The following is an 11,900-nucleotide window of genomic DNA, read 5'->3' as shown; positions in this document are numbered from 1 at the left end:
TTGCCTGCATAGGATCCTTCCTGCAGTGTTCAGGAACCAGAATAACAGGGCTTTTGTCTTTGAATAGCCATTTTTAATGTTAGCATTATTCCAAGTTCTGAGATCAGAATTCCATGCACTGAGGATTGTTACCACAAAGGAATCATCCCCACCTACACTCACAAACACGTGTATCCTCAACAATGGAGAATCATTAATGGATAGATGCCTTCATTCTACCAAGTAGTTGTGAGGCTTTAAAAATATTAGTAATGAAGGTATTCTTGAGAACAATGCACATTGTTCAGATACATCAATTTATTGTTCCCCATTTGCACCCACTTTTTATTTAGAAATTAGTTTATGCAAATGAGTACCACACATCAGGTAGATGATAGCTGAAGTAATGCAGTAAGTACTAAAGCACATACAAATGGATTCTCTTTGGTAAGATTTTTTGAGACAGGCATGCATTCCAAAATACTGAGTGCCTTTTACATTTCAATAAATAGACATCTTAATGAACACAATTTCTTCATCTAACAGTATTTGCCAACATACTAAAATTGCAGAATGCTAAAAATGCTGAATTGTGTTTGACCTTCTTCCCTATCCTGTTCTGTTTTTCTTTTTTCAAGCATACCTGTATGCTCACCTTTCTCATGTATGCAAATTACATCTCAAAATAGTTTATACATACTAATACCAGCAAAATCCAAAGAAATACAGGTGTATTTGTGACAACCAAATATGAAGGACTAGGCTGAAATTCCTGATAGAATACTGGTTTGCCTTATTTTTGAGTAGGCTAGAAGCAGAGCCATTCAGATTTATTCTGTGATTACTGGGACAAAGATTATCCTATCAGATATCCTATATAGCTTCATTATCCTATCAGATCTGGTCCTTCTTTGAAGTCCCCTTCAAATGTTTGGTAAGAAATGGAATGGCAGTTCTAATAAATTAAATTTTTTGCCTGAAGATTGAATGACTTGGCTTCTGTTGTAACCGAACGAGAAAAAAATACATAATGTTTTTTCTTGCCTTTTTCATTTTTAAATTTACTGCATGGAGTAATGCAGCTGTAAGAGACTGGCTTCTGCTTCCCTGTTTTCCTGTCCTCCAGCCTACATAAAATGAAAATAGGCAAGAGAAGGTGAGGGAGTATGGGAAATGCCCTGCTGATGGGCCATCTCCAAAGGCAGCTGTAAGGAATGCTGCTAAGGGAGAGCACGTGAACCTGGCTGTCACCCTGTTCTAAGTTCTTCTAAGCCTTCTGATGTTTACATTTTTGTAATGGAGTTTCTCATGCACACTTTCATGTAAATAATGATTGTTTTGTATTCCTTTCTGGAGGAGGAGAAATTTGATGGACTGTTTGTCACATTTGTATTTTCTGAAAAATCCCTTTGCCCAGGATTTTTCTCCTGGGAAGCTGCGAAGCCTCAGAGAAAAAGGAAAACAATATTATCTCATTTGCTTCTCCTGTGCTTTGCTCCTTTGGAATGTGTTTGGAGATTGCTTATCCAACAGATGATTGATTGTTTCATTGGTTTCTGCTGTGAATTATTTTGACTTTTTGGCCAATCAGGGTCAAGCTGTGTCGGGGCTCTGGAAAGAGGCACGAGTTTTTCATTATCATCTTTTTAGCTTTCTGCAAGTATCCTTTCTGTATTCTTTAGTATAGTTTAGTTTAGTATTCTTTAATATAATATAGTATCATAAAATAATAAATTAGCCTTCTGAGAACATGGAGTCAGATTCATTATTCCTTCCTTCATTGGGGCACCCTGCAAATACAGTAACTGTTGGTTTGTCCAGTGTTGTTGGAGAGGTGGCAATTTCATCCTCCAATCCACTATCACTTTTGAAAGTCTATAAATATTGGAGTTTGAAAATAAACTTCCCTTCTTTCTACTCTTAGAGGTTCCGGCGTGCGTGTCATTATTTCGTGTCCTATTGCAACACCTGGCCACTTTTTCACCTGTTTTGAATGGATCTAGTAGCTTTCTAGAGTATTCTAGTTCTAATACCATGGCATGCAGTGATTAACAATTTTGTTTGCTTTACCCTCCACCTTTATGTTTGTTAGCTTTCATCATATTGTCGCCTCAGCCTTCTCTCCAAATTGTTACGTTTCAGCTTTTTTACGTTGCCGTTATAAAGCTGCCACTTTACCCACTTGATAAATTTATTTGCCCTGCATACATCCCACATCCTAATTTGACCTTGATACACAGAGCCCAGACCTGCACTGTACTCAAGACTGGATGCACCAAAGTTTTAGAGAGAGGCAAAATAGTTCTCCATCGTTCCTTTGTCTCGCTTGTAAAATGCTAATGAGGTGATCAGGCTATTTATTAGAGTCAATTTTTTTTTCTAAATATGTATGAGCTGCATCCAGCAGCTCCCATTTGTATCCTGAAGCACAGAGATTTTCAAAACCTCAGCCCTTATTCCGAGGGAAAATGAGAGTTAGTAAATGTTCAGTGCTTGCCTAGATCTCTTACATTAGCTATCTGCTGGAGAGTGAACCTTTCTGAAGGCTTATACTAAATGGGATTTTTAAATAATAAGCTCAGTACACTGAAGAAAGACAAATTTTAGAATATGTTTCAATCCCAAAAACTCTTTCTGGCACTATTAGCCACAGGTATCTGGGTTTTGTCACAAATTCTAATCTTTACTCTTAACAAGCAGCCTCACTCAAGTAAAGAAATATTTTTGCTTCAGAAAAAGCTAATAAAAAGGCTGACCTTAAGCTTTTGCTTTTGAGGAGTGTCACAAGTTCTTCAGTTGTTCCTTACCTCACATTCATGCCAGGACAGAAGAAATACTCCTTGAGCTTTTCATAAATTATCTTTGATTCTAGTACTGGAATAACAGGCATCTGTGACCTGGTTACAAGAGCTCTGTTCACTGTCTATCTTTGGTATTCCTTGAAAAACTTGCCTTACCCCTGTTCAGACCCTGTTTGATAAGGGACTCTCATTTTCCTTGCCTTTGGTGTCAGTGTGTGCACATGTGCTCAGCTTAAACAGAATGAGCTCTCTTAAGCTTTATATTTAGTAAACAAAGCATAATGTTCTTGCATTTCTATCACTTATGCCTTTATAAAGTTTTGACTACAGGTGGTTTTGGATATTTTGATTTTACCCTAACTTGTCCAGTGTTTCATGAAGCTTCGGTGTGACAGATACATTTGCTTTAGAAAGTATAAGGTTGCCATGAACCTGGGTACAGGATCACTCCTGCACAGTATAGCACATTGCCCCAAGACATGCAGTGTTTATACAGTAGTCCTCCATTTATTATGAATTGTAATGCCAGTTGATTATTTAATGTTGATTATGAAAAGGTGAAGAATACAAGCTGTAAAGCTAATTGCTGACGTTACTATTTTGTTTATAAGGTTAAAAATATAGTAAATATAATTAAACATTAATCATCTTAATTGTTTTCTCCATTTTGCTAAATTTTGGAATTTTTTATTTTATTTTATGTCAGTGTTTTGAAATAAGCTTGGTATGTTACTTTCTCTTTGACAAATAAATATTTTATTTATTAAATAAATAAACACTATTTATTTAATCTATTTTTATGGCTGTGCCCCAAAAATTCCAAATCAGAATTGGACCCTCATTTTACAATTTCTCACTGAGAGGGATCAAGCACTGGAACAGGCTTCCCAGCAAAGTGGTTGAGTCACCATCACCATCACTGGAGGTATTTAAAAGACATGTATGTGTGGCACTTAGGGACATGGTTTAGTTGTGGACTTGGCAGTGCTAGGGCAATGATCTTTCCAATCTTAATGATGCTATTATATTTAAAGTATTTACTGAAATCCCAATACAAGGTATTTTTTAAATAATACTGTAAACTAGGTTAAGATAAAATGATAAATACTTTAAAAAGTCAAAAACCAGAAAAATGTAAATACTACACAGCTGAGATAGCATCATTTTAAGTGCAAGTCCCTAAGAGTTGAAAATTATTAAAATATGGGGTGATAAAATATAAGATTAATTGCATGAACATAGAACTTTTTTTGTGTGTCAAGTCTTGAAGAACTGACATAAGAGAGTATTCAGTTAGTTGAAAGATTTTTCTTGAGTTAAAAACAATTATGCTAAACCTTTAAGGAATTAATGAAGTATCTTGTTCCTCAGGGTGTATTTTTATGAGCTGTAGTTTTACTTTTCAGAGCCTCAGAATAATATCCACAAGGAAATATGTAATTTAGGAAAGTTAATTTTGACCCTCAGATGAAACCTCTAGCATATGAAATATTTGCTGTGACGTTTGTTTTGTTTTTAATTATGAAAAATTGCTTCATAGAGGGCTTTCTGAAAACTACAGTATTCTGGGAAGTAGTATGGTCCAGTGGATAGGTCACAGGACTGCATCTCAGGAGAGTGGGGTTTTCTTCCTGGCTTTTCAAAAACCAGGAGTGCATAAACTTTAGCGAGGCATTTTTGCCAGAGCTAGTGTCTGTTTTCCGCTATGAAATAAGAACATTGATCATTAGCCTTTTAAAAATGTAGATGATAAAGCATACGTAAGTATTACTGGGTTTATGCACTAAGGGTCATGCATCTCTAGTTTGTCAGACATTACCACCTTTAATAACAATTTGAAATAATGCTGTTAGCAAAGAATGTTTACTCTGTTTTGCATAGTTTTTCTCTTCAGATCATCACAGATAGGAAATGGCTAAGCCCTTTGAGGGATTATAAATGTATTGTGTTCAGAACTCTTAATTTTCAACTGAAACATGTATTCAACTCCTATGTAAATTTGTCCATCATTTCCTGTGTGAATTTCTGTTTGCTCTAGCCCAGATTACCTTAGGGCTTATGTGCAACTGCAGTGGCATTACTTTATTATGAAAGGAAATTAATTTATATGCCTGCATCTAATGGCATGCAATCTTTAGTAATTACAACCATCTGAACTTTCTTCTCCAGCTGAAGACAAGTTGCATTCACATCATTTGAGGTTAGAATTAAGCTTATATTTTAAATCTGTTTCTAAGGGAGGCATTTTCAGTCTGACTTCTACAAAGCTGGAGATCCAACTACAGAAAATAGCAGATACTGTTTCACCTGAAACAAGATGTATTTTATATGGTGATACAAGCTCCAAACTAGCTTCTAATTATTCCAAGTTTCTGTGGAAGTTCTTCCTTTTCCACTTTAAAAATTCTTCTTAGGACATCTGGGTAAAACTCTGAGAGTAGCAAAAATGGTTTAACACAAATATTTATGTAAATTATCAGCTGGGGACAAACAACACATAAATAACATTTTACACCTATTTAAGAATAAAGAATGACTGTGTGAGTACTCAGGTATCTATACAATGTTTGACAAAACAACGCTGAGATACCAGTATATCTTTGGACTGTTTCTGAATCATAGCAGCATATAATAATTTTTACTTTCTATTCATCTTGATTCATCTGTTAAACGTCATTACAAAATTTGCCAAGCTGTTATTTCCTCTATGGTGAAAACTTGATGTTTTGAATTATTTCCTAACACTCATCTTTGGAAACAGGATTTTGCATTTCCCAAATCTATGTTGTCATCTCTGCTGGAGGTAAGATACAATGTTCATTAAAAGAAGAAATAAACACTACAAAGATAAAATGTTTGTCCTAACAAACAAATATTTTTCTAATAACTTCACCTTTGTTTCCAGGCTCCAACAGATTTTAATGCTGCAAATCTGAGATGCCACTTCATTGTCTTTGTTGACAGGAGGTGCTCCAATCCCAGTTGCTTAATTGTTCTGATCATGCAAATGTGTAGTGCAGATGATTTGAAGAGGTCCATCCATCTCCGTGTGAAATTAGCTATAGTAGTATGTTGCATAAATAGAAGCAGCTCTTTATAGCTTCAGCTCATTTTAAGAGTTTTGCTTGCCCCAGCCTGCATACTGGTTGGGTTGTACAAAACAGACTTGAGAAACTTAACAACTTGTGAGGTTATATTAGTTGTAACAAGGCAATCATGGTTTAATAGGATAAAAACTTTTACCTTATTTGAAGTTCTAGAAGGATCAAATGATACAAATACAGATTTTAACTTCAGACTGAACTTGCTCTATTGAAAGGTGGTCTCTTTAAAGATAGTTGAACTTTCTCTTTCCACCCTTATGTTTCATTGTTGTGTTTTGGGGGTTTTTAATTATAATAATTTCAAGGTATTTGTTTACTCCTCATAAACATTAAAGCCTTTCATTTATCTCTGAAATCCTTTGACAAAGTTGTCTGGCTGAGTAGAGCACCAGGTTTTGCTTCTGCCAGGAAAAAAGATGTGTAGATCTCTTGTCTATGCTGCTACAGAAGATGAGCCAAAGAATTGAACTGTGGCCTCTTGTCAATGTTCTGTGTTCTTTTGAATGCAGTGCTTCTCCATTAAAGACTTTTTCCTTCTAACATGGCTTGTTAGCTTTCTAAAAGGAGATCTGAGGATGTAACTTAATCTTGCAAAAGGAAGGCAATATGAAGTGTAAACTTTTCTCCTGTTCTGAACTTAGAGAAAACCTTTGCAGAGGGTTCAGTATTGCTGCTAAATAAATGTAGAACCACTGTACTGTGCATGGAAAATAGGGAAAGCAGAGTGATATGTGTTCTTGGCTTTAGGAAAAAGATATTGTGATCAATGACATCTTGCATGTAAGTAAAACAAGAAAGTAACCTATCCCTCGTGATGACATTTAAATAATTTCAAGCCAAAAGAATATAAAATCCCATTCTTTCCTCCCCACCTTTCTTAGGATGTGGGAACAAAATGCTGTGTGTTCCTGTTGATATGAGATGGGAGTTTGAGATGGTGGCTTCAGGTCTGCAGACAATAGTGTTCAAACACATTAAGTGTGCATAGGAGGATGATAACACTGCTAATTCTCCATTTCTATAGATATTTATATCATTTTGTCACTTAGAGGTCTGAATAAGATAATTCCTAACATCTGTTGATCCAAAATGAATTTGTACTCAGTACAAATTTAGAAGCCAAAGTCTTGAGCATCAATATTAAACTTCTTGTTTTATGGTAGACTTTTTTGTCTAAAAATCGTGTGCTAGCTAAGGAATAAAATATGGAGCAGCCATTCATTAAACATTCATGACTTTATCCCATTTATTAGTGTTAGGGCTGAATGGGCTTTACATAGCCACAGATATCAGTATTGGGACCAGTCAGTTTAACAACTTTGTTGGTGACATGGATAATAGGATCAGGTGTACCCTCAGCAAGTTTACAGACAACACCAAGCTGTGTGGTGTGGTAACATGCTGGACAGGATGTTACCACTCAGAGGGATCTTAACAGGCTTGAGAGGTGGGCCCATGCAAACTGCCTGAAGTTCAACAAGGCCAAGTGCAAGGTCCTGCACCCAAGTAAGAGCAATCCCAAGCACAAGTATGGGCTGGACTGAGAAAGGATGAGAAGTCCTTTCTCAGCAGTGAGAGAAGTCATATCTCAGCAGTGTCCCCTCACAGCCCAGAAAGCCCAGCTGTGTGCTGGACTCCCATCAAGGTAAGTGTGGCCAGCAGGTCAAGGCAGGTGATTCTTCCCATCTACTCTCGTGGGACCCCACCTGGAGTACTTATGTCCAGGTCTGGGGCCCTTAAAACAAGAAAGGCATGGACCTGTTGGAATGTGTTCAGAGGAGGGACACTAAGTTGATTACAGGGCTGGAGCACCTCTTCTATGAAGTCAGGCTGAGAGAGTTGGGGTTGTTCAACCTGGAGAGGCTCCAGGGAGACCTTACAGCACCCTCTCACTACCTAAATGGGCCAACAAGAAGAACAGAAAGGGACTTTTTATAAGGGTATGCTGTGACAGGACAAGGGGGAATGGCTTTAAGCTGAAGGAGGGTAGCTTTGGATTAGCCATTAGGAAGAAATCGTTCTTTGTGAGGGTGGTGAGGTACTGGAAGAGTGGTTAATGGTTGCCCAGAGAAGTAATGGATGCCTCATCCCTGGAAGTGTTCAAGGCCAGATTGGATGGGGCATTAATCTGGTCTACTGGAAGGTGTCCCTGCCCATGGAAGGGGAGTTAGAATGAGATGATCATTAAATAGACCTTCAAGGTCCCTTCAACCAAACCATTCTAGGATTCTACAATTCTATGATTTCTCAAATATCGGAGCCACCACCACAACCCCAAGAGCACAACAACGGCCACAGCCCAGCTCTGCCACTGCAGCATGGCAGTGAGGAGCGGGTGTCTCTGGGCCATGTCATTCTGCTCCAGTTCCTGCAGCAGCCGAGTCATCTCCCGTCTCAGCATTTCCTCACGCTGCCGCATGCGCTCACGTGTGGCCTCATCCAGCTCCCTATTGACCATCTGCGGGTGCTGGATGACGATGTTCCGCACCACTTTAAAGAACACTCGGGCAGCCATGGCCTGGATGAGGAGGGAGAGAAAGGGTCAGATGGGTCTGGGAAGGAGCAGGGAGCAGGTATGGGAGCTGTACGGAGCTGGGAACAGGTAGGAGAAGGGGTGAGGCTGCTGGCAGGGGCTTGGGCTCTTGATGCAGAGTGAGAATCCACATTTCTGTCCCGGTCTTGCCCAGCCCAGCCTCCCCTCACGTGCTTACCTCTGACCCAGGCCCTGAAAACCAGCCCCATTGTGACCCATCCCCTAGGATGTCACAGGGCCAAAGCCCACTCCCAGCCCTACCCTGGCTCTGCAGCTCACAGCTGTCCCTGGCAGCCAGAGCCTTGAAAGCCTCAAAGGACAGACCCACCTGGCAGGACAGGTAACAGGGTAGGATACAAGGTGGCTACTTCATACCAGGTGAGAAGCTGCTAGAAGTTCCCTTCATGTCTGACAGAGCCAATGCCAGCCAGCTCCAAGACAGACCCACCACTGGCCAAGGCCAAGGCCATCACTGATGGTAGTAGCACCTCAGGATAACATATTTAAGAAGGGGGAGAAAAAAAAATTGTGCAACACCAGCAGCTAGGAAATAGAAGTGAGAATAGGGAAGAGAAACAACTCTGCAGACCCCAGGTCAGAGAAGAAGGAAGGGGAGTAGGAGAAAGAGAAGATCCAGGCATCAGGGCAGAGATTTCCCTGCAGTCCATAGCAAAGATCATGGTGAGTCAAGATGTGGCCCTGCAGCCCATGAAAGTCTGTGGTGGAGCACACAGACATCTGTGGATATGCCTGAAGGAGGCTTTGACTCTGTGGGAAGCTCATGCTGGAACAGACAACAATGTAAAGAACCTTCCCCTAAGCAGGAATGAGTGACACGCCCCGCAACCCCCATTCCCCCATTTGCTCTATGTTTTTGTGAATCTTATATTTTCTACCTTTGACAACATAAAACCCAAACTGAAATTAATTGGAGCAAGTTATTTCAGACATATTTTACACAATAAAACATATTTGTTCCTAACAATATTTTGTGTCATTTTTCCTATAAGAGAAAAGAAGTCATAATCTTGGTTTCATTGGAAGCAAACTCCCTGAGCCTTCTCTTCTCCAGACTGGACAGTCCCAGCTCTCTCAACTACTCATTAAAAGAGAGATGCTTCAGTCATCTTTACAGCCCTTAGCTGGTCTCTCTCTGGTATGTCCCTGTCTCTCTTGCACTGAAGAGCTCAGAGCTGGACACCAGCACTGCAGGTGCGGCCTCACCAGCGCTGAATAAAAAGGGTAGGATCTTCTTCTACAATTGGCAATATTCCTCTAAGGCAGCCCAGGACACCATTTGCTTTCCTTGCTGCTACACTGGACATTTTGATGTCCACCAGGACCTCCATGTCATTTGCTCTCAAGCTGCTTTCCAGCTGGTCTTTGCTGGCACCTGGGGCTGTTCCTCCCCATGGGCCAGGCTTTGCACTTTCCCTTGGGGAACTTTTTTCAGCTCCCCTTGGCTCATTTCTCCGGCCTGTTGAAGTCCTTCCTCCTGGCAGCACAACTCACTGGAGTATCAGCCACACCTCCCACTTTTGTGTCATCAGCAACTAATTAGTTGACTTTTGTAAAGGCACGAAAAAGTGTGATATAATTGATTAAACAAAACAAAACCAACAACCAACCAACCCAAACTGGAATAATGTTTCACCATAAAAAAAAATTCATTAAACATTTGCTAACATGGCTTTTTTGTAGAACTTTGCTGTTAAGTTCAGTATTCACTCCATTATAAAACTATGAACTTCTCCAATTCAAGCATGAGGAAAAGGTACTATATGATCTTGGTTTTGCCAGTAATCTATGCTCGCAAGAAAAGTCTAGCATGGAGGAAGAAGAGGCAACACCAAACAGAAAAACTGCTAGTTAACAAGATTTAAAGACATATAGCCTCATTAAGACATTAATAAGGCAAAGAGCTCTTTGTAGGGGTGGGCAGTATGGGGGATGTTGTTCAAAGTCCATTTGCATTAGCAGGTTTCAAAGATTTCTTCTGAGCCAAATCACAGAGTTGGGCAGCAACAGCAGGGAGTTTAACAAGGGCAAGTTCTAGATTCTACACCTGGGATGGGGCTACCCTGGATATATGTACAGACTGGGAATGAGAGGCTGGAAAGCAATGCTGCAGAAAGAGACCCAGGGATACTGGCTGAAGAAAGCTGAATGTGAGTCAGCAGTGCCCAAGCAGCCAAGAGGGCCAGCCATGTCCTGGGGTGCATCAGGCACAGCATCAGGCAAGGAGGGGATTGTCCCGCTCTGCTCTGCACTGGGGCGGCCTCACCTTCAGTACTGTTGTCCACAAAAATTTATTTATTACTCGGTGTACAACAAGCCAGTAATAACACACTTGAGAGGGACATTGACTATTTATTTCAAAACTGCACAAGCCAGGGTGCCTGGTGGAATTCCACAAATCAAGCACACGGACTACCAAAACGTTTTACAATTTATACAGTTTAGCAGATAAAGGAATTAGTGTTCATTGGCTAATAGTTACATAGTTTTCTTATGAATTAACATTCTACTACTGGCTAACAATTCTCTTGCTTCTTATCCTAATTAGTCCAACGCCCAGTCTTTCTCTTCTTTTGGGTCAACGGTCTCTGAGTTGGAAGTTGCAGATCTCCCCCTGCTGGAATTACCTTTCACTCAGTTGGAGCTGCTTTCAGCACAGTTGCTGAGTTGACTTTATTAGTTATTCCCTTATCTTCAGAGTTCTACCAGATGTCTTTGTAGGTCATAAATTCTGCATTCTTTGTGTCCAGTATCAGCGGGGATCCTTTTTCCCAAGCTTTGTTAACCTCCCCCTCGGTCTCAGATCGTTGAAGCATGTCAAGCCCCAAACTTTAACAAGGCAATTCTACAAACAAGTAATTTGTTCTTCTAGATAGCACAGATATCACAGATATTACTTATTAATTAGAGTTTGCTTGTTAGCTGCTGTTTCACAAGTTAAACCTCTCTCGATGATTGGACTTGAAAATATACAAAGATCAAACATGAAAGAACATCCTTTAAAAGGTGTTTACAAAATCCACATTTTGCAACAGTCCTGTGTGCAGATTTGGGCACCCCAATATAGAAATGACATCAAGCTCTTACAGAGGGTCCAGAGGAGGGCAGGGAGAATAGTGAAGGCCCTGGAGAGGAAGCTGTATGAGGAGCGGCTGAGGCCACCTTTTCTGTTCAGCAGGGAGGACACTGAGGGGACACCTCATTGCAGTTCACAATTTCCTCATGAGGGAAAGTGCTAGCTCATGCACTGATCTCTTCTTTATGGCATCCAGTGACAGGACTCAAGGGAATGGCCTGAAGTTGTGTCAGAAGAGGATTAGGTTGGTTATCAAGAAAAGGTTTTCCAACCAGAGGGTGGTTGAGCCCTGGAACAGGCTCTCTTGGGAAGCTGTCACAACACCAAGCCTAGCAAGAGTTCAAGAAGCATCAGAGCAATGCACTCAGGACAAGGTGTAACTTGTGAGG

This window comes from Onychostruthus taczanowskii, unplaced genomic scaffold (genome assembly GCF_017590055.1).
Source record: "Onychostruthus taczanowskii isolate IOZ18803 unplaced genomic scaffold, ASM1759005v1 scaffold4, whole genome shotgun sequence".
NCBI classification, from domain to species: domain Eukaryota; kingdom Metazoa; phylum Chordata; class Aves; order Passeriformes; family Passeridae; genus Onychostruthus; species Onychostruthus taczanowskii.
This window is presented reverse-complemented; position numbering follows the sequence as displayed.